We start from the raw sequence: 18617 nt of genomic DNA, 5'->3' as shown, positions 1-18617 counted from the left end.
CTGCTGAGCCAGAGAGGGCAGTAAGGAAAGATTTGATAGCTCTACAATCAATAACTGATAAAAGTATATTCAGTTTCATTCATAAGACATAATCTAGACCCTACACAGTCAAGTAGGAAAATTTTTACAGATTGCATCTGGCTCCAGATCAGTCTCAGGGTGATATAGATCAAGGACGCATACCCTAATTACAAAGCATGCTGAGCACCACCTGCAAATCACTGGCTAGACTGAACTTCCAGTGACTTCAGCGCAAACAGCAGATACCCAGAACCCCATAAAGCCATCTCCTATGCACGAAGCTGATGAAAAAGTCTAGCAGAATGAAGCTATGAATCAACTCTGACTCATAAAACATAGCTTGCACATCACAGAGATAAGGAACCATACCTTTGGCACGTCTGCTGCTAAACGACCCTTCCTTCTTACTAAAAAAAGTGAGCTGATCTAAGGAAACAGTAACAACTTCGAGTACATCACTGTTTCAAGCACCTCTGCAGAAGCCTGGTGAACCTCGCTGGCCTTACAGCAGTTCTACAGATTTGTGCTTGTGTTTCCTCTGGTTTGGCTCAGTCCAATGCACAGGCGGTGCTGCTTAATGCTCTCCGAGAGGCTTTCAGTTCTTGCTTAACAAAGCTTTCCTCCCACATGTCATATGTATTCAGGCTACAGCCTTGTTTATCTAATATCTCCCTCTTTCTCTCTCCCCCTCCCCCTCCTATCCACCCCCTCTTTCCCAGAAGAGAATAACCATAATGTGCCTATCGCTTGCAGAAACAGACAGCTCAGCTCCCCCTTGCCATCTGGTCATACTTTGGTCTCTCAGCTGTCGTCAACATATGAATCCCGTTGTTTTGACTAGTGGGGTCCCAAGGAACAAGCAACAGTGCAGATTGCAGGGAATCAGGATGCCCTTTTCTCTCTTCCTTAAACCAAAAAGCAACCCACGTAATTAGAAAGTGAAAGAGTGCTTGTGAAATGCATTAGAAGTCACAGTTCTTCCACCTTTGCTCATGTGATGATCCTGCCAGCAACAACAGGCTATTCTGTAACTCTGCAAACTAATAAATTTACATATTGACTTAACTTCAAGACATGTTTTGCTGCCCTCATCACCAGCCCATGACCATGCTGTCCTGCTTACTCTTCAACCTTTTATCTCTTTAAAAACAGAGAACAAAAATCAAGCTCCCACAAATGGCAAAGGTACATATATAAGTCCTTAATCCGTAAGGATTTATCTTCCCAAGATAGGAGATTTTAAAAGATAACTCAAAGTTTGTACTGGCTGGTAGAATGGGTGGGGAGGAGATTTTAAAAAAAAATTGTGACTTAGCTTATGAAACACAGAAATTTCTACAAAAGGGAAATGGTCAATATTATTTCTAGGCTGTAACAGCATTAGAAGTTTATGGTGTATGTTGATTATAAAATTAAAATGTAATCTTTTTTTTAAAGTACAAAGAACCACAGTTGTTTCATCACCCCATGTGCTTGAAATGTAGTGGAAGCAGCTGGGTCTGAACCGTCTGGCAGCATTAAGGAACACAACCCCACCGCAGGTCTCAGCAAAATGACCAGCTCACGCTCCCCCTCTTGCCAGAATTGAGTCAGTTAAGCTCCCAACAGGCATCCGAATCCCTCCGTGAACAATTCTTCAGTGGGTTCAGAACCCAGCATCCGAGATGCACAAAATGAATCTTTATGTTTGGATCGCAAAGAAGGCATAACTTAGAAACACGCATTTAAAAACTCACATCGGTGTCTTAGTAGTAAGTTTGAAAGACTGCTCTGTTTTCCCATAATTCATCTGGGACAGCTTTGTGAAAGCTTCCTAAGATCCGTTTCCAAATCCTATACTTTTCAAAATTCAGGTTTTATGCAAACAATGTTGCGGTTCTCCCACTGTATCACTAAAATTATTCACCTTGTCATGTTTTATTCAAGTAGGAGTGTGTCTTGTGCTCCAACAGTTCAACACATGCTTGTTAGTCTGGCAACCGCTACATAGTTAAACCTTCGCCTGTGAGTATGTGAAAAGATGTTATATCACAAAACATATGCAAATGGAGAAACAAAGCAAAAAGATAATCTTAAATTATATTCACATAAAACACTCCATTTTCTCTCACGTAGCATACACACAAAGGATATCATGAAGGTTTGCTGGAACAACAGCTGGGTGGCACAACAGGTCTCCCTCCAAAGATGCCCTTTGTCTCTCACACCTATGCCTACACAACCAAAGTTATCATCACAAGTAGCTGTCAGCTTCCAGGATTTAAAATGTGGTCAGAATCCAACTTTCAACAAGTAAAATTGTGAGACTAGCATCTTGCATCTATATTGTGGCAGGTATCTGCCTACTTGAGCACAATTACAATAGCAGCAAGTCAAGACAGCACAGGCCTCAGCATTGATTAGGTGGTTTTTGATCCAAGTCCTTAAGCTTCTGGGCAAGTTTATCCAGCCCAGGTCTGTAATGCCATTGCTTCACTCTATAGGTTGTTCACCTAGTAAGATGAAAGACACCTCAAGAATGCCTACAGATCAGTCATATCTCCTATGGCACAACATAGGTACCGCACATCACAGAAAAAGCACTAAACTTTGCAGGACTGAAAACACTGTGGAGACTACAGGTAGGGAAACAAGCTTAAAAATGGTTTGGCGTTTTTGTTGAGTTCTTTTTGGTTGGTTGGTTGGTTTTTGTGTGGGGTTTTTTTTTTCAGATTGCTCCAATATATTAACAGGGCAGCAGGCAAAAAAATTATACTACTACTATCCATATTGTACCCGTTTTAGAAGTCACATGAATTCACTAAACAACTGTCACAACTACTAAAGTTTAAAACATGAAAACTTAAAAACCATATCAAGTATTATCATCTTACTAAGTGCAACAAACAATGGGTAGAGCAAAAATATGTATCTTCTGAATTCCAAATACTGCCCAGGGCTAGAGGTCTGGTGTAATTTACAGCAGCCCAGAGTTCTGGCAAGTTCCTACCACAGATCAGCCTGGCACTGAAAGAAGTCATGCCATCATGCAGGCTGCCCATGCAGGGGCCAGTTCTACAGCCAAAGGGCATACCCTGCTCTACATTCAGCAAGATTCCATAACACACCTACATTTAATTTCCCACAAGAAACATTGACAATGCCCTTCATTAGTACAGCAGTACGACCTTAATTCACATAAAATATATATTAATGTATATTTACTTACATCCATTTATATCTAACATATACCTCGCTATAATATTTTTCAGAGGGTTTTTCTTAATCTATGCTGGTTTATGATTAGCTGTAAATCCCCTAGGATTTTTTGATCTAAATTAAATACACCACAAGTCTGAGAGGAACACTCCGTCTCCTTACAGATAAACCCCACTTCTTATCTGCCCAGTGCAGCAGCCTCTCCCAACCTTCTGTACAATCAGAAAATGTATTTCTTATCTGTACAAAGTCAAGCCTCTGACAAGGCTCTCCCCCTTTCAAATGTCACCACCATTCCAGTCACCTCCTTCTCCCTCTCTCCCCCTGCTCCTTGTCATTTGCTAGGGAAACATTCTCTGAGAACTATCAAAAATTGTTGTGACCCAAAATTATACACATGAGTAGCGCTATTCTATGCTTTTAGTGGTTCCCCACTTTCTCACCAGCACCAAACACAATAATGAACCCTCAGTCAGTCTGTCTACTGGGCTAATTTGTGGGTGGCAACAGTCACACAGTAGAGTTGGCTATCTTCACAGAATCTAGCCATAGTAATCAAGACAGTTTCACAACTCTTTCTTAGGACATCCTTCAACAAGCAACCAATTTGCCTCAGACTGCTGTGGTATAAACCAACATTTTTTTTGGTACAACCCCCACATTTTTAAAAAGGGAAGTAAGTAAGATCCAGGGAACTACAAGCCGGTCAGTGTCACCTCAGTGCCTGGCAAGATCATAGAGCAGATCCTCCTGGAAACTATAATAAAGCACATGGAAAATAGGTGATTGGTGACAGCCAGCACGGCTTCACCAAGGGCAAATCGTGCCTGATAAAGCTGGTGGCCGCCTGTGCCAGGGTTACAGCGTTGGTGGGTGAGGGAAGAGGGACTGATGTCATCCACCTGGACTTGGGCCAAGCATCTGGCGCTGTCCCGCAGGACAACCCTGTCTCTAAACTGGAGACACATGGACCTCACAGATGGACCACTCGGGGGGATAAGGAACTGGCTTGGATGGTCCCACTCCATTTGAGTTGCAGTCAACAGGTCAACGTGCAGGTGGAGACCAGTGACAAGGGGTCTTCCTCAGGGGCCCATACTGGGGCTGGCGCTGGTCAACATCTTTGTCAGTGACATGGACAGTGGGATCAAGCGCACCCTCAGCGAGTTTGCTGACAACACCAAGCCGTGTGGTGCGGTTGATACACCCGATGGCAGCGATGCCACCCAGAGGGACCGTGACAGGCTGGGGAGGTGGGCCATGTGAACCTCAGGAAGCTCAACAAGGCCAAGTGCAAGGTCCTGCACCTGGGACAGGGCAACCTCCAGTATCAATCCCGGCTGGGCAGAGAATGGATTGGGAGCAGCCCTGAGGAGAAGGACCGGCAGTGCTGGCCGATGAGAAGCTCAACGTGACCCAGCAACGTGCGCTCGCAGCCCAGAAAGCCAACCGTACCCTGGGCTGCATCACAAGCAGCGCGGCCAGCAGGTGAGGGAGGTGACCTCTACTGCCCCTCCTCTCCACGCTCACGAGACCCCACCTGCAGTGCTGCATCCAGCTCTGGGCCCCCACGCAGCCTAAGAAGGACATGGACCTGTTGGAGAGAGCCCAGAGGAGGGACACAGAGATGCTCAGAGGGCTGGAGCACCTCTCCTGGGAGGACAGGCTGAGGGAGTTGGGGCTGTTCAGCCTGCAGAAGAGAAGGCTCCGGGGAGACTTTATTTATAGCAGCCTTACAGTACCCAAAGGGGGCTGACAGGAAAGCTGGAGAGGGACTTTGTACAAGGGCCGGTAGCGATAGGACAAGGGGTAATGTCTTTAAACTGAAAGAGGGTAGATTTAGGTTAGGCATTACAAAGAAATTCCTCACTATGAAAGTAGTGAAGCACTGGCACAGACTACTCAGAGAAGTTGAACACTGGCAGGGATGGGGCATCCACAAGGCCAGGCTGGACGGGGCTGGGAGCAACCTGGTCCAGTGGAAGGTGTCCCTGCCCGTGGCAGGGGGTTGGAACTAAATGATCTTTATGGTCCCTTCCAACTCAAACGATTCTATCATTCTATGATTTTATTGCAGGGGCTAGAAAACACGCTATTACCAAAGGAACTCATAACATGAAAATTTAATGTCAAAGCAACACATACAATTCAGAACGACTAGAAGGCTATTGTTAAAACACACCAAGGATCAAAACGTGTGAACCAAGCTACTTGTCAGTCCTAAAAATAAGCAAAAATGGGCTCAGACTGTTTCAGAAAATGTGGTGCATTTGGCAAAGTACTAATGGAAACTTTGCTTTTCCAGCTGGCTACATGACACCTGGCTCAGATGAGGTAAGCAGGAAAGGGGAAAGGATTCTAGATTCCAAAACTGGCTTTAACCATTCAGGATGACAACTCATCACTTATTTTTGAGCACTCAGAAGACTTTTTCCTCATCCAGCTGTAACTTACTGCAAGTGAACGTAATCTGTAAAGTAACACAGCAGTTCTGCACCACCTTTTCCAACAGCAATACATTACTCCCCACAGTGGGGGTGTCTATCTTTTTTTAAAAAACAAAAAAACAAAATTATATTAAGTGTAGAGATGCAATCATAAAGACTGTGTTAGTGATAAATTTATTACCCTCACTGCTGCACAGGTCAACAAGGAGCTCAGATAACTTGGGAAGATATGCTTCCACAGGGGTTACATTATTCAGAGACTGTTGCTTCAAAGCAATTGCAGAGTGAGGACATTTGTGCCATACAACTCAGACCCAGGTGTGATGACAGCCTGATACGCTGCAGCAACTAGCAGCTTTGAGATCTTTAGGAGATTTTTGGAAAGTCAGTAGATCTTTAAAGACTATTTGCAGAGTCATTCTGAACTAACAGCTAATGGCATGCTCCCTTCTCCTATGATAGCTCTTTTATAACTGGCTGATGAGAATCAGCTGCAAAGGAAGAAGATGATTTTATGTCTCAATTTTGAAAATTTTAAGATGTTTTTTAATACCAAGCAAATCAATAATCTGAGTATTATGTCCCTCTTCTCGGTTCCTTCCATCCTGATACTTTCAGCTGTACCATAATTTAGACAAATCTTTACCATTTAGTCTGAATACCTAGAAGCATTACAGTTTATCGTTGCCATTAAAACCAATTTTCTTCATTTCATATCCTTTCACAAACTCAAAAGTTTTTGGAGGGTTCATGAGGAAATGCAGAGGTTAAACCTTGCATCACTTCTGCACCACAACTGCTAAAATTAGGCTGCAAACAGTATTTGTCTTTGTGCCTATCCACAGTCTGTCTCAACGTCACAGAGATATACAGATATATAAACACACGTACCCTATGCATAGAAAAATATTTCATAGATGAGAGGCTTTTAAAGCATTGAAAGACAACATTAAAAGCCACTTCACATTTATCAGTATTTTAATGAATTCAGCTTGAAAAATGCTGGACAGTTCCTTTTGTTTGCCAGAAACAATGACTTACCATTCTCAATGGGTTTCCTCTAGCAAAACATTATATAGGTGGGTTAATTCCTCAGAATCAAGATATCACTGGAGAATTGGGAGTTGAAGAAATGCAGCATAGCCCATCACTGTGCTAAGAATCCATAAACATATGTACAGTGTCACGTTATACATTTAGGTCAGTTTTAAATAAATACGAGTACACAGTTGGTATTAATGCTCTGTATGTACTCAACAAGGACCAACAAACAAACGAAGTCTGAAGGATACATTGCCTGTGAAAAATGGTGAAAAACTTTTGTGTTCTGCTGGACACTCAGAATAGCTGTTGCAATTCAGAATTATTACTGAATAATGTTTCACTAAGGCACAAAAAAAGGATTTAGCATACACATGCAATTTTCTAATGCATTTTTCAGAGTACTGATGCTCCTGTTTCAAAATATGTGAAATGAAACAGTAAAGAAAGTTACTTTAAAATTGTCAGTTATTTGTATCATGGAAATGTTTAGTACAGGAGTGCATGGATACGTCAGTGTTGGTTTTTTAAATATATATATATAATGTTTTGCAAGAGTAAGAAATACATTTCTTTTTAAATGACTTTTTTTGGCCTCTGGCAGTACTTAATATCCATGAAGTTTAATCTTCAGAATGCAGATTTCTCAAGGCAGCAACTGCTCGCTCAGCCAGGATGAAGCTCCCTAAGAGGATGGCTCTCAAGGTATTTATATAATACGGAAACAGTAACCATAATCATCAGATGTTTATCTCAGCTTAATGAATTGATTCTGGATCTCTGCTACTTGAACAGCTGAGAAAATGGGAAGTGTTCAAGAATGATGTGAGAAATGAAGAAGTAATGACTTACACTATCAGCCTGTGCAGAGATATCCTTTAAAATGATAATCGTGTATCCATGTTACTGTATGATTTGCTATGATCTCTCTATACAATGCATAAAGTTGATCGGAATTTTATTATAATCACATTACAGAGCTGTGCTCTAGCTATGTTAAAAACAGGTGTCCAATTGTTCAGTTTCTGATATTCCCAGAATACCAAGTAACTCCTACTTCAGAAAGGGTTATATACATCCAGCAAAGCTGAGAACTGGCCCCAGGGCTGTAATACACTTCAGTATTACCATTTCAACATGGCTTGCTCCTATCTAGAGAGGTGCAAAACCAAAATTGCTTGTATTTTTGTCATTTTGGGAAGTCCATATCTACCACAGAAGCACAACTTTTTGGCCTCACATAATTTTTCTCCACATATTTGCTTTGTTTTCAAGACAGCTACTGCCCCTCATCCGTGACATATAGTGAAAAGCAGATTCTCCCCCCGGCTATCCAAACTGAATGGAAGTGTGATTTTTAGGAACCTTCATAGACTTCCTCCATCATTTAAACTGAAGTGAAAAAGAAAGTCAACCTGCCTTCCACCAAGCCCTGCCATAATAACAAATAAATGCTACCATTGCAGGAAGCGATAAGGGTCTCAATTCAAGAACTACATGTAACCACAGTTCTTGCAGTTGCTACCATGGACTTCAGACAATGCAGTCAACATGAGCAGCAACCCTGTGTTTTGTCCTATACTATTTCTAAAGAAAGACGACACACAAACGGTACTTTGTAGAGATTTAAGTGTCAGATTGAAAAGGGTATTCTGATGGCTTCACCAGAGAGATAATGCCATAAAGTAAGAAGGAAGACTTTACAGGAATCTAGGTAGTATTTATGCACCAAAAAGAGAAAGAGTCAAAAAGTTTGCACAGTGGTATAAAACATCAAGAAAAAAAATATTTGGATGTAATGACTGAGTACAGAAGAGAATAGAAGGGCAAATTCTAGGAAAAAAAAATAAATCACAATTTCCCATTTTGTATCACCATAGTTGTTTTCAAGAGGAGGGTTATTTTTGAATGAAATGACTGATTCAGCCAACTTTCCCTACCACACAAGGAGACAGCACAGCTCTGCTTGGAAAAACAGTTCATCATCATTGAAACTACTAAGTGTCTGTCTTGAAGGCCAGCTTCTCTGTTGTGGCTTTTCTCTACTTCAAGAGGAAAATAAGCCACACAGAGAAGTCACCTACAGCTCCCTTCCTGTGATAATCAGATTGTGATAGTGTAGACAAGAGCAGGAATTGTTCTCACATATGTCACTGAATCTTTGGGAGACCTTGTATTAGTGAATGACTGGCATGGCAGTTCTCTGCTTCAGCACATTTTTTCATTCTACGACATATAATACTGGGCCAAAGTGAATAGCAAGGACTGCACAGGAGCCACCTCCAGTAAGGGGACAGTGCTACTGGAAGCAGAGACTTCTCACTCCCACAGGAAACTTCCTGTTAGCCAAAGAGAACTGAAATTAGACTACTTCACACCAAACTCAGCAGAGAATGAAGTGTTTTGATGATGCTTTAGACCCTCCCCTTATACTCACTAAGGAAGAAAAAGGAATGGCTAAACCCTGAAGGTCTTCCCAATTCATAGCTTCAGCAAGTCTTAGGGGCAGAATCAGTAGGTCCAACATGACATGCAGAAAAGGTCTCATTAATAATGGCTACATTTCAGGTAAGACGCAACCCTTGCAGAAAAATCAGGTGTTTTTTAACATCAGGTTTGGGTGCTTCTTTAATACTTCTTTTGCTGAGCTCATTTTACATTATATAGCTCTCACACTGGCCTCCTGTTTCCACTTCATCAGCCACTCATCAAGTCCCTGTGTGGCACTCCAGTGAAGCTGGGAGGCATTAGCCAGAAGCAACAACCCTTTCAGCCCTTGCCAAGTCTGGAAGCCCAACTCTGACACATAATGAAGCACTGTATTTCAGTCAATGTCAACTAAAAGAGATTGGCTTCAACCCTCTGATAAGGTGTTCACATTGGTGGGAACTCATTTCAAAGCTGAAGCATGATCAGCACAAAGTTTCACAGTGCAAAACTGGAAAATAACTAAAAAAAGTTACATCATGATCCCATTATAAATGAATGCATCACCTCAAATACCAAGCCCTTTAGATCTTGTTTTTCCAACCTTAAATCTCTACATACAAAATAGCATTTCTAGATTATGAGCATTTGCACTTAATCCAGATGTTGCTGTTCTCCACTGCTGAATCTAAAACGTGATCTTCAGTTCTGATGACACAACCACGTAACTGATTATGATGTTGACACAAATGAGCATGACCTGTTTCAGCAAGCTGGAGAAGGTGGTGATTTTGGAAACTGAAATGCAACTTTCACTTGGCTCTCCATCTAGCATCATAAATAAAAGTTGAGGTAAAAAGGTGACTGTAAGTAACCCAAACTTAGTTTAACTAGAATAGCTTAAGGCATAAGTGATTTACTGAGTCCAAAAGTTTATTTGTAAGGTTCTGAACTGGCTTCATATCAGATTTCTTGCAGCTCTGCTTCCATATACTGCCCACGACTGCCATGTACCAGCATAGCCTGTAAACTGTTTTAAGCAGCATACATGAGCTATTTCCTTTCAGCAACAATTTTTCCTTATTCTGGGGGAAAAAAACAAACAAACAAACAAACAAAAAGATAAATGTTTTCATTTTCTTCCTAAACATGACAAGGGGAAAAAGATGCTGCAGAAGCCTCAGACACAGCACTTACTGGTTTTGTGCTGTTTCACCAGAATGTTTAACTCATGATGACATGCAGGATAGGCGAAGACCTTCTGATATGCAAGGTCATTCTCAAACCACAAATAATATCAAGAACCTTAAAGTCCCTAAAATGTCACGTCGGAAGGCATCCATCACTACTTAAAAGGAGCTGTGGATTGCCATTTAAAGGTTCTGTTTCTTTCCTCCTTCCCTGCAACTCCAAGAAGATTAAAAAATAAAGGTTAATAATAAAACAATGTACACAATATCCAGGGTGGGCAGTGGGTAAACAGCCTTACATAGATACTGAAGCGAGCACTTTTGGGGGGGGGAGGTGATGGTGGTGTAGGGATCAAAACAAATGAGAAAGAAAGAGGGAGGTTGCTCATTAAATAATTATGGGGTTTAGTCTAAATTGCTAAGTCAGTCACCGCATGTTTAGCAGATGTTACTGTGTAAAACTAAATCCAATAAGATATCAGCATATTCCTCTTTTTCTCCTTGCTCTACTTCATAAGCAGGATTTCCATGACCAGACAAGCATCCACTGAACAGCTGGGCACACTTCGCCAATTTTACAGCAATCAGTAATCACTGAACCCATCAAGTTCTCCTTCCAAACCAGAAGCACCAAAATAACAATAATAAGCTTGCAGAGATGAAAAACATCCTTCTATCTAGTCACGTTTTCATACCCTTTATACTGCAGTTATATTTTGTTTGGGTATTTTTGGGAAGTCGGAAGAATAATCATCTTCATGGCTTTATATTTTCTTCTCTCATTTTGGGAGATATGGAAGAGAGATGTTTTATTTGGTATTTCAAGTTGCTGATATTTTTGGTGACCAACAGAAAGGTAAATCAGACATCAGAAAATCCTGTTACATATTATGATACTCTATACTTCAAAAAAATTCTCTAGGTTTTATAGTACACTGAGTCTTCAACTTTCAAAGCAGCTTGTGAAAGGAAGATTATCAACCTTATGGGTGACAAAACAGAAGTGTCCAGAAACGAGTCTCAAAATCAGAGATAACTAAAGAAATCAAACCTCCTAAGCTTGAGTCCAGCCATTTGCTCACACATCTAGAAAATCCTTCAGGAAACACCAAAGAAGAAATGGATTTTCCTTTTATTAAAAGCAAAAGGGTAGATGGGCATAAATCAGTCACTTCTTCAAAATTCCACTTAATATTTTACGCTTTGGTGGAACCTTAAGGACTTGCTTTGAAAAAAAGGCTATGTTACAAATAGGAGTGACAGAAGAAAACCCCACAAATCTCTCAACACCTGGATACACTAGTTGTGACCTTTACAATCTCAGGATCTCTCAAGTATCCAGCTATCCAGCAGACTGCTACTTCTGTATTTCCCCTGTGGTCATACTAAGATAGATCACCAAAACCAAAAAAGATCATGATACATAAAGTTTGTGGTGCACATACTAGATATGGCACCAAAATTTAATTCAGTTCTGAAGGGGTTAATAGGGAAATCTGATCCTTTATATTGCCCTAGGAAATAAGCAGTACATCCCTGATGAATGTGACAGGATGCATCAGTTCATAAAGGGTGAAATTTACCCTTGCGCAGCAGGCTAGCACAAGACCAATGTATTCCTTAACTCCCACTTAAGCACTGAAAACAATGAAATATCAAAGCTTGGTGGATAGACAGCATGACTATAGGTGAAATTCAGTGTTGACAAATACATAAGAGAAAGAATGTGAACTAGTGATATACATTTGACTCCTAAGTTAACTGGAGTAATTCAAGAAAAGAGTTACCATTACTTTGGATGGCATATAAAAATACCTGCTCAATGTGCAGAGGTAATCAAAAGTGACAACAAACTGTTGAACAATGAAATCTAGAATTATACTTGAGAATGAGATAATGCCAATGTATAAATCAATGATATATCCTCAGTTGGAATAGTGACCTCGAAAACGTGTAGCAGAAATAGGTAACACTAAGAGACATGCAGCAAAAATGATGAGTGCGTGAGGATTGTATCAGAGTAGAACAAAAATATGCAGATTGCCAGTTTTGATTACCAGAGTAAAAAGAGACACACTAAATAACATTAGGCAAACACAAGATGATGAAAGGTAAAGAGATGATATATTCAGAATGCCCCCTTTTCTTAATACCAGGATGTGTTTTATTATGATAAAGTACAGAGGAACAAAGTTTTAAATGGAGAAGGAAGTAAAAGGAATAAATTTTTTTGGTGCTCCTTTTCAATTCATTTGGGGGTTTGTGCAATATACAATCACATATATCTGAAATACAGATGGATATTGGGAATAGATTCATATCCCTATATTAGAACAAAAAATAATCAACTGATAGATAAGCTTTGACACATTCAGATAGAAGGCAACTACTAACCGACAGGTACTGAGGACAAAAAAAAAAAATACTCCTACTATTGGTGATTCTGAAGTCAGCTGCTGCAACATTTCTAAAACTAACCACTGAACAACATCTACGACACCATACACAAGAGAACACTGGTCTGATACAAAAACCACTGTTTTATCATAAAGTTCCTGCTGTGTCCATCAAGAACTAAGTTGTCTGAATCTGATAGCAGTGTAGAGTAGAGATAACCAAAACACTTCCAAATTAGCAAATTCAGGTATCAGCCTGACTCATCACAGCAGTCTGGAGCCCTCCTTGCCTGGTTAGTAACTGCAGTGTAGACATACACAAAGTTGAACTAGGCTGATGTTTGGGCTTGTCAGTGCCAAATGGCATGAGATTTTGGACAACATCCAAATTGCTTGAAAAGACAGGCCCTCTTACAGTTTTGCATCTTACTTAGATGAAAAATTATGTGGTTACGGACAGTTCTGGAAAAAAAAAACATTTTCCTACAAACATTGTCCTGAAATTCAAAGATATTTAGACCTCAGATTTGTAACCTTACCTGCAGCCAACAGTATCTCTGTTTAACTATGCATGTTTCACTTACTTGACTATTTATCAATGGGTATTAATGCAAAATTAACAACTTTAAGCCTTTTAATGAAAAGGAAAGGAAGTGCAAAACCTATGAAGACTGATGTGAAGCCAGCTAAGTATTGGGAAGCAACCAAATGAGTAAACCTCAAATGAAGGACTATTGTTATTTTCTCAAGGATTTAATTCATGCAAGGAATTGTACAAATGACTTCCCCTTCCTTAACACCTCCTATTGCCAACAGTCAGACAAAATAAACCTAGTTATATAGATATTTTTTATCAAAATCTCTTGAGAGAGGAAGAAGTAATTTTCCAAACTAGAGGTCAAGCATAAGAATTTTAAGCCCAAAGGTCAATTTTCTGAGACTTGTAAGTACTTGTGGACAGCTTGGAGCAGAGACAATATCCAAGCTGTGGCTATTACATCAACAAAGAAATATAGCTGCTATAAATTCAGAGATCATTTACTTACAGAAAGGAAGTAAAAGGTATAGGTTATGGAAAAGCTTTTTCAGAGACAGAAATAAACATGCACATCTTTGCACAGAAAGGGTGTAGTACCTAAAACTTCAGACAGTAAAACCTTTCATAACATGTGTGGGTTTGTATTTCTTTCAAGTAGGAAAGTTTGAAAAGAGAGAATCCAACATCCAGACCCTTTCCCAAATTTAAAATTTATAGTCTCTGCCTTTACACAGAAGGAAAAATCCATAACCAGGGTAAGTCAGTCCAGCAGCATGGAGTCCAAGGCTTTTAACCAAATAGCACCAGCTGAGGATCTAGCCCATAGTCACAGAACCTGACCTTTCTTTCACTTACACTGGATAAAAAGAAATCAACTCCCACTCAGGTGATGGGACACAAATTCAGACTGTTACTGTAGTAAGAATGCACGGTTAAATTATGTTTTCTGAGCAGCAGTGTAAATCTGAAGACCAAATAGCCTCAGAACCATCATGCCATTTCTACAACAGCATAAGAAAAGCACCAATTTGCCTGTGGAGAGAGGCAAACTCTGGGCTTCTTGATGATCTCATATAGCCCGCTTTTACAGCCTGTCATTATAATAAATACCCTTCAGTTTTTCATAATGGTGAGTGAGCTTACAGTCAATCACACTCCACGGTGCTGAGCCTGCAAAGCAGCATGGATCAAGATCTTTCCGTTCCCTCTGAAATCCAAATCTGGATTGCTCCAGCTTGTTTTTCAATAGAGCAGGTTTTTTTTCAAATGCTACAGTTCGATTTTACACTGCTGCTGGCAAGGCTGGGAATCAAGCTAAATCCAGATGCATCCAGCAGGGAAAGTTGCCACAGGGAAAGAGTGAAAAATCAAAGGGTGAACACTAAGATGATCCTATACCACTGACTTGCTGAATGCCAAAGAATCAAGGTTTAATATAGCATCAGAAGAATAAGTAAACCTAAAAAGTTACCTCCAATACTGTCAATAGTTGTTACTATAAGAGTCAGAGAGAGGCTTTGTTGAAAACACTAAATGAAAGAAAAAAATGCTGCTGCATATGTATTGCTTGTTAGTCACCCACTTACATTTCAATTACTAAATGCTTCTATTCAGCAATATATGTCATTTAAAATAAGCATCACAGTTCACAGTAAGAGAATGCAACAGGGGTTTTTTTGGTACAGCTTATAAACAAATTGCATTTGACTAATATTTCTATCTATACTCTTTAATGCTTATGGTCCGCTCTGTTGAAGTTGTTTAGCCTACATCTAATTCAGAAGGAGCAGCTACAAAATATTCTCACTTAGAACAGCTTTCTGGCAGCACACATTTGCCAGCTTCAGTGTGGTGACTCTTGTATGGACATGTCAAAGAAATTGTCAGTGAAGCACTGGAGTTGCAACAGGAAAAGTTAAAAAAAAACCCAAACCAACCACAATTGCAGAAAGAATAAAAATCTGACCCATCATTATGTGAGAATTTTCTTGTAAAATACTATCTCTGAACAAAATAAAATGATACAGATCTGATGACCAGGGAGAAGTTTAGACTCATGTAAAACAGCCTGTTACAACCAGGGGAAACCAAAAACTTCTGGACAGAAATGTGTCACTTTTAAACTGATATATAAACAGTATTTTGCACATTAACTGGCTCACATTACACAACTTCCAAAAACATGGTGAAACAGCACATCTATGCAACCTCACAGCATGACAAACATTAGGATGGCAAAAAATTACCAAGGTTGCACGACCAAACTCACGCAGAACAAAACCACAGCCAGTAAGAGCACAAGTGAATTTTAAATACTTGAAATCTCAGTACTCTGCAGGTTAAGAGATAAAAGGAAATTGAAGAAAATGTGCATTTCAGACAGGCTGCTGACACTGTAATCATAGCTGCTTTTCTCTGTTAAGGCTAGGGAATAAAGTCTTGGAGATTTAATTCCTCCTAGGATATACATGTAGCTACACTGGAATCAAACCAAAAGTTTCACCAAGTTGAACACCCTACAACTCCAGCAGTGGCCACAAACCACCTGAATTCATTCTTAGGCTGGAAACAATCATAATTTGAGATTTTCACTATACTGAGTATTTGGAACAACCAAGATGGGGTGGAGGTACTTTGCTTTTCTCATTGAAATATGACTCACTTGCACCTCATCCCCAGCCTAGTAATTAAATTTTAAAAATAAATGTTACAACAAAAATAAAGGAAATACATATATATATATTTAAAGGTTTCAACTATCATAGGCTGTGGCAAGACAGGGCAAATTTAGTTTTTTTAAAAAGTGAATACACTTGTGCTAGCTTTTGCATTGTTACAATGTTTATGGATTCAGTTTAAAAGTTTGTAACTCCACTGAATGGCATAATGTTTAGCTTGGGCCTCTCAGAACCAATTTGAAAAGCATGTTGAAGAAAAATGATACAAAGGGGCCAAGGTCTTTTTTTTTTTTTCCTTTTCTTTTCTCTTTTTAAGCCATGCCTGAGCAAGCAACAATCTTTATTCTGCCTCCCAAAAATGACCAGCAACCTACTGCAATGTGTGTTACAACACTGTATGTTTTAAATCACAAACAAGAAGTCAAATAAGCAAATATAAAAACACGTTTTGGAGGCTGTGGGTTAAGAACTAGAGATGCCTTGACCTCTACTACCACTCTCTTTTTATGTTTAAAAAAAAAAAAGATAGCTCTAAGGTGACAAAAGCACTGAATTTTTAACATTTAGAGATGCCAAATCTCCCCTTTCTTCATCTTATTTTTACACTAACTTATCTCCAGTCTTCAGTGGATTTACTCAAAAATGTATTTCTTTACAATTAAGAGCAGGAAAATCACAAGTAAGCTTTCAGTTTTAAGATCAGTGACAGGGTAACTGGGCAGGGGGATGGGGAGTTTTCTTCTTTCTAGCTTTTCCCTTTCACTTTGCTTCCTTTTCACCCTATGTTAAGTGCAAGAATTAAAATTCAGAAGTCGACACTATCCCTTTAACATAAAAGCTACAGGGAAAGTTCTTTGCATGGAACAGACTCTGACCCCAAACTGTGCAAGTGATGCTTGCTCTAGGCTGGACAGCCTTCATAATTCAGCAAAACTGGCAAAAAAAATCAAGACTTCCACCCCTAAAAGTATCGTGGCTGAAACAATACTTCTGCATCATACATCTTAGCTGGCATAAACGTCTTTTGATAACTGTTAGCAATTATATTACAAGTGATCTGAAGCACTATCCAGTAAGGCCAAAGATTTCTATTATCTGCTGTCCACAGTATAAAGTACAACCAAATACTGAGAAAGGCTCACAGGCTACAACCACTGTCTACCATTTAAAGTAACAGAAATTATTCTACATCTTAATGTTTTCTACTTAGTATTCCCACTAGCCTTATTTACAACAAGTAAAAAAAACTCAAAAAAACCCACAAAACAAAAAACCAAATACACAAACCTAGTCAGTAACTTTAGTTTCATTTTACAGACACACAGTAGATTTTAAACCCCACAGTCAAAAAATCAGTGCATTTTAAAACAACTAATTTTAACTGGAATTATTTGCCCTAAAACCTGAAGCTTCAGAAATAATAACTGAAGCTGCACAGAATTAATTTAAAAGTTTGGGGTTTATTGTTTTGTTTGGGTTTTTTTAAAATACAACTTCAGGCTTCAATCATAACAGAATTATAAGTCTTCCTACAGAGTATTTACGCAGTAACATAGCTGCAGATACAGCGTGATTTTGACATTTACTGTAGTCCTGGAAAGGGAACAAGCCAAATGCATCCCTGGCACAACTTTAATAATTTCAAAAAACATTTGCACGTAACTCTGACTTAGCATCTCAAAAAAAGTAAGGAGTAATATTTTATGTTATCTTACTTTCTGAACTCCCATTTTTACCTCCAAGTACATAACTGAAATAGGTCTTAAGTGGGACTCAAGTGATAGCTAAAACTCATACCAGCAAAAGGGCAAAATTCACTCCTAGGGTACAGATGAGAAGATTCTCCTTCCCCATTAACCGAAACATTTTTTTCAGGCAGTAACTTGCAATATAACGATCATTAACACCCATATAACAGACTAGTAAGGTCATCGCTTTAAAAAATTCTTTGATATTTCAATTTTCAAGTTCATCAGCAGCCTCCTCAGAAATGCCTGCATTCCTAACAATTCAGCCAGTCTTAGAATAACCCGTTAAGCCTTGCCACCCACTTCACATCGACCTATACCCTTTCCAGGCAATAGTTCTGGAAGCTGAAGCTTACTGAAATAGCGTTTGGTAAATATCATTTTGCCAAATAAGACTGTTGGTATTATCAACTGGGTTTATTTATTAATCTTGCTTTGCCTTTTACATTCTACTTCCAAATTTAGGTGGGGGTGGTGATGAGGTGAAGATTGGAAAGGAAAAGAGAGGAGATATGGGACTATGTGTCAGCTTAATTTGAAGCATTTTTAAAGGCTCCTCTGAGTCTGTCAGAATTTCCAATGACTTAAAAAAAAAAAAAAGAAAGAAAAAACCCCACACCACCAGAGGGCTGCTGCCTGCAGGAAAATGAAACTGCTGCATTTTACCACTGCAGTATAATTCTACCAGCTCCATGGGAGCATAAATAAAAGTGACCAAGTTATAAATCTTTTGTAAGTAGAACACACAGCATCATACAAACATAGTTTTACTCTGTGACATTTTGTTTGCAAGATCAGGGACAAATGTCCCTAAGGAAAGAAGCAACAAAAGTCAGCATAGCCACAAATTGTCAAAATGTGAACATCAAAGCAATTTTTCTATTTTATTAGATAGTTAAAACAACTTCAGTTCTAAATTGCAGCCACAGAGAT

The 18617-nt window shown here is 39.4% G+C and overlaps 1 protein-coding gene across 15 annotated transcripts in view; it reads right to left on the bottom strand.

Annotated features, from left to right (window-relative positions):
• Positions 1-18617, bottom strand: part of BRSK2 (BR serine/threonine kinase 2) — a 315828-nt gene that overhangs the window by 283022 nt on the left and 14189 nt on the right. The window lies entirely within an intron of this gene.

This window comes from Falco biarmicus, chromosome 10 (genome assembly GCF_023638135.1).
Source record: "Falco biarmicus isolate bFalBia1 chromosome 10, bFalBia1.pri, whole genome shotgun sequence".
In the NCBI taxonomy this organism is placed as follows: Eukaryota; Metazoa; Chordata; class Aves; order Falconiformes; family Falconidae; genus Falco; species Falco biarmicus.
This window is presented reverse-complemented; position numbering and strand designations above follow the sequence as displayed.